The 5,339-nt window shown below is 43.0% G+C and overlaps 2 protein-coding genes across 2 annotated transcripts in view; one reads left to right on the forward strand and one right to left on the reverse strand.

The window, feature by feature from the left end:
* Positions 1-5,339, reverse strand: part of LOC139418939 (zinc finger protein 282-like) — a 189,983-nt gene that overhangs the window by 100,302 nt on the left and 84,342 nt on the right. The gene's annotated exons all lie outside the window — the stretch shown is intronic.
* The window catches only part of LOC139418947 (uncharacterized), a 349,701-nt gene that overhangs the window by 70,026 nt on the left and 274,336 nt on the right, over positions 1-5,339 (forward strand). The gene's annotated exons all lie outside the window — the stretch shown is intronic.

The following is a 5,339-nucleotide window of genomic DNA, read 5'->3' on the forward strand; positions in this document are numbered from 1 at the left end:
ATGCTAATTAGCATCAAAGTAGACATCATGCAAGACTACAAATCCCTGCAAGCTCCTGAACGTCATATCTAGCTGGCACCGTTGCTAACAGGTCAATTAAGAAATTTAGCCAATTTATTCATAACTACATTTAGCTAACATTGGATAGTTAATGCAGAGTTTGCCTTGATTCTACAGTCTCGTCCAGATCATCATGACATTTGTAGTTTTTTACAATAGCCACATTAGCAGTCGATTAGCATTTCATTTGTTGGGGTTAAATACAGGCGAATATATTGATAAAAGTTACTTTTCCCACATTTTGTTAGGTTACAGCCTTATTCTAAAATTGATAATTATTTTTCCCTCATCAATCTACAGATTTTTCCCTCATCAATGGGAATGGGGAGTTTCTCCCATTCTTCTCTGCAGATCCTCTCAAGCTCTGTCAGGTTGGATGACGAGCCTTCCTTCAAAGCTATTTTCAGGTCTCTTCAGAGATGTTTGATAGTGTTCAAGCCCAGGCTCTGGCTGGGCCACTCAATGACATTCAGAGACTTGTACCGAAGCCACTCCTGCGTTGTCTTGGCTGTGTGCTTCGGGTCGTCGTCCTGTTGGAGGGTGAACCTTTGAACCAGTTTGAGGTCCTGAGCGCTCTGGAGCAGGTTTTCATCAAGTATCTCTCTGTACGTTGCTCCGTTCATCTTTGCCTCGATCCTGACTAGTCTCCCAGTCCCTGCTACTGAAAAACATCCCCACAGCATGATGCTGCCACCACCACAATGCTTCACTGTAGGGATGGTGCCAGGTTTCCTCCAGATGTGACGCTTGGCATTCAGGCCAAAGAGTTCAATCTTGGTTTCATCAGACCAGAGAATATTGTTTCTCATGGTCTGAGAGTCTTTAGGGTGCCTTTTGACAAACTCCAAGTGGGCTGTCATGTGCCTTTTATTGACAGGAGTGTGCCTTTCCAAGTCATGTCCAATCAATTGAATTTACCACATGTGAACTCAAATCAAGTTTAAGAAACATCTCAAGGATAATCAATGGAAACAGGATGCACCTGAGCTCAATTTTGTGTGTCATTGCAAAGGGTCTGAACACTTATATAAAGTATTTCTGATTATTTTAAATACATTTGTGGGAAAAAAAACTGTTTTTGCTTTGTCATTATAGGGTCTTGTGTGTTGATTGCTGGGGATAATTAAAAAAAATAATAATTTAGAATAAGGCTGTAACGTAACAAAATGTGGAAAAAGACAATGAGTCTGAATACTTTCCGAAGGCACTGTACACAGTTATCAATACGTAATAAATGCCATGTTAAACCTACACAAAACACATCCCTTAATTATTATGCATTTTCTTACCCCCTTTTTCTCCCCAATTACGATCTTGTCTCATTGCTGCAACTCCCCAACAGACTCGGGAGAGGCAAAGGTCGAGTCATGCGTCCTCTAAACATAACTTGCCAAGCCATGCTTCTTAACACCCGCTTGCTTAACCCGGAAGCCAGCTACACCAATGTGTCGGAGGAAACACTGTTCAACTGACGACCGTAGTCAGCCTGCAGGCGCCCGGCCCGCCACAAGGAGTCACTAGAGCACCTGGCCAAACCCTTCCCTAAACCGGACGACGCTGGGCCAATTGTCTAACGCCCTTTGGGACTCCAGGTCACAGCCTGGGATCGAACCCAGGTTTTTTGTACATATGACAGGAGTTTACATGTTTTGTTCCAGCCTTTCACTAACACTTCGTTCAACTAATTGTGGTCTAAATTGTAGACCATGAATAGTTGAACGTGGTGTTTGGGCTGGGCAGAAAATAAAAACTGTAAATACCAACCATATACAGTGCATTCAGAAAGTATTCAGACTCCTTTTTCCACATGTGGTTATGTTACAGCCTTATTCTAAAATTGATTAAATAGTATTTTTCAACTCATCAATCTACACATAATACCCCATAATGACAAGCAAAAAAAACAGGTTTTTACTAATCTATGGCAAGACCTGAAAATGATGAGCAACCAATTTGACAGAGCTTAAAGAATTTTGAAAAGAATAATGGGCAAATGTTGCATAATCCAGGTGTGGAAAGCTCTTAGAGACTTACCCAGAAAGACTCACATCTTTAATCACTGCCAACAGTGCTTATACAAATTATTGACTCAGGGGTGTAAATACTTGAGATATTTCTGCATTTAAGTTTCAAGTAATGCGCCCAAATTTATAAAAAAACATGTTTTCACATTGTCATTATGGGGTATTGTCTATAGATGGGTAAGAAAACAAATATATTTAATCATTTTTGAATTCAGGCTGTAACAACAAAATGTGGAATAAGTAAAGGGGTATCAACCTGCTGAAGAAGTACAATGGGAGAGAGAAGGGTGTGGCTTTGATGGCCGTGGAGAACAAGGAAAAAGAGAAGGCCCTGCTACAGGTGAACTGTGGCCGAACTCTCCTTCCGGAGCAGTCGAGACAGCTAGACAAGCTGATTATGCAATTCGGCAGGGTATTCTCGCCCTTCCCAGGACAAACAGATGTCCTGTTTCATCATATTCACACTGAACCCGGCAAGAAGGTGCATATCCGGCCTTACAGGATTCCTGAGGCCCGCCAAGTCATCGCAAAGAACGAGGTAAGGGAGATGCTGAGGATGAGGGTGATCAAGCTATCTACGAGTGAGTTGTCCAGTCCCATAGTCCTGGTCCCCAAACCTGACCATAGTATGAGGCTCTGCAATGACTTTAGGGGTGTAAACGCAATCTCTACGTTCAACGCGTATCCGATGCCCCGCGTGAATGAACTCCTGGAATGCTTAGGAATGATGAAGGATATTGGCAAGTGCTGGTGGCTCCAGAGGACCACCTAAAGACTGCCTTCGCTTGCCGTGTGGTAGCAGAGAGAGTCTATGACTAGGGTGTCTGGAGTCTTTGACAATTTTTAGGGCCTTCCTCTGACACCGCCTGTATGGAGGTCCTGTATGGCAGGAAGCTTGGCCCCAGTGATGTACTGGGCCATTCGCACTACCCTCTGTAGTGCCTTGCGGTCGGAGGCCGAAGAGTTGCCATACCAGGCGGTGATGCAACCAGTCAGGATTCTCTCGATGGTGCAGCTGTAGAACTTTTTGAGGATCTGAGTACCCATGCCAAATCTTTTCAGTCTCCTGAGGGGAAATAGGCATTGACGTGCCCTTTTCACGACTGTCTTGGTGTGTTTGGACCATGATAGTTTGTTGTTGATGTGGACACCAAGGAATTTGAAACTCTCAACCTGCTCCACTACAGCCCTGTCAGTGAGAATGGGGGCATGCTCGGTTCTCCTTTTCCTGTAGTCCACAATCATTGTAGAAATCGTAAAGGATATGGTCACGTGCCAAATGTTTGCAGATGGGAGAAGTATCATATTGAAGAATCTGTGAATGGAAAATGTTGCAAATGTGGTGGGCATCTTACTCCAGACTTCCTCGCGTGTCCTGTTAGGGTAAAGGAGGTCCAGGTGTCAAGGATCAGGGTTGTACAGCGGAGCTCCTATGTGGAGGCGGTGAAAAGAGTCATAGGGGCAGGAGGCAACAGTGTTGGCGATATGGTGGTGGATTCAGTGCGACCAGTTGATAGTGTTTTAAGTCAATCAGGTGATCTGGATACACTCATTGTGAAGATTAATTGTACAGCACAAGTGTCTAAGATGTCCAAGAAGCTGGACATCATATCTGTAGCCAGATACGTTTTTGAGGCTCAAAGACTTGGGGCTCCAAGGACTATAGTCCTGTCCTCACAGGAGGCTTCTGAGCCTGTGTTGGACCTGATTAGAATGAGGTTTTTACAGAAAAGCAGGTTGATTTTGTGCAGTTAATTTATTTTTGGGTAGTTTGTATGATATTTTATTTATTTTTACCGAAACGTTTTCCTTTTTGGGATCCTTATTATCTACCCGCACAGTAGGTGGCGGAATGCACATCTAAATGTTGCAAACGCCATTATACCATAGTAGAAGAAGTTTGAATAGAGAAAAGGACTCATTCTCCTGTTTGTTTGTCACTGAGTGTACTGCAAAGAGCACGGAGAAAATAAAGAAAACCAGAGAATTATCTGAAGAGGTCAGACACAAGATTGTAGCAAAGCATGGACAATCAAGGCTACAAGTCCATCTCCAGAGTTCCTGTTTCCACCGTACGTAACGTTATCAATAAGTTTAAGGCCCATGCCGCTGTAGCCAACCTCCCTGGAAGTGTCCGCAAGAGAACGTGATGGAAGATTGCGGCAAAGGATTGTTTGAATGGTGGAGAAAGCACACAGATTCAAGCTGACCTTCAGACACAAGGTATGACAATTTCAACGCGCACCGTCCGTCACCAATTCAATGACAGGGGGTTATATGGTAGGAGACCCAGGAGGACCCCACTGCTGAGAGAGAGACATAAGAAAGCCTGACTGCAATTTGCCCTAACACCTGAACATGCCAAAATCCTTCTGGGAGAATGTCCTGTGGGCAGATTAGAACAAATTAGAGCTTTTTGGTAAAGCACACCATCTCTGTTTACAGAGAACAAAATTAAGCCTTCATAGAAAATAACATCTTCCCTACAGTCAAACATGGAGGAGGTTCAGCGATGTTTTGGGGTTGCTTTGCTGACTCTAGCACTGGGTCATGAAATCAGGAGAATACCAAGGCATTTTTGAGCGCAATGTCAGACACAGTGCAAGAAAGCTGGGTCTCCGTCAAAGGTCTTCCAGCAGGACAATGACCTTAAACACACTTCAAAAAGCACAGAGGAATGGTTTGAGAGAAAACACTGGACTGTTCTAAAGTGGCCAGCAATGAGTACAGAACGAAATCCCATTAAACTTGTGGAGAGACCCGAAAACAGCAGTTGGGAGATGGCACGCAAGAGAAATGGGCCAAGCTGCCAGTACAGAGTTGCAGGAAGCTCATTGATGGCTATAGGAAGCGCTTGATTATACCAGTTATTTTGACCAAAGGCTGTGCTACCAAATATTATGTCTAGGGTGTCAATAATGCCATTTCAGTTATGAATCAAAAATATTAATGTAATATTTGTAATATTAACAGTGAAATAAAGAATTGTCGAGGCCAAATAAAATGTTCAATTTCAACCTAATTGTTTGGGAAAATGGTCAGTTACTTGATAAAAGTGCAAGGGCCACGACTGTGTGTGTTGATTAAATAATTAAGTACCGAAGGTTTTATCAAGTAACTGACCATTTTCCCAAAAAATTAAGTTGAAATGGACTTATAAGGGAAACTCAGTCCCTGCAATGATACAAAAACAACCAAGTCAGTCAGCACAGTCAAATTCGTATTTCATTTCAACAAAATGGTAATTTACTCGCA

Source organism: Oncorhynchus clarkii, chromosome 10 (assembly GCF_045791955.1).
Source record: "Oncorhynchus clarkii lewisi isolate Uvic-CL-2024 chromosome 10, UVic_Ocla_1.0, whole genome shotgun sequence".
NCBI classification, from domain to species: Eukaryota; Metazoa; Chordata; class Actinopteri; order Salmoniformes; family Salmonidae; genus Oncorhynchus; species Oncorhynchus clarkii.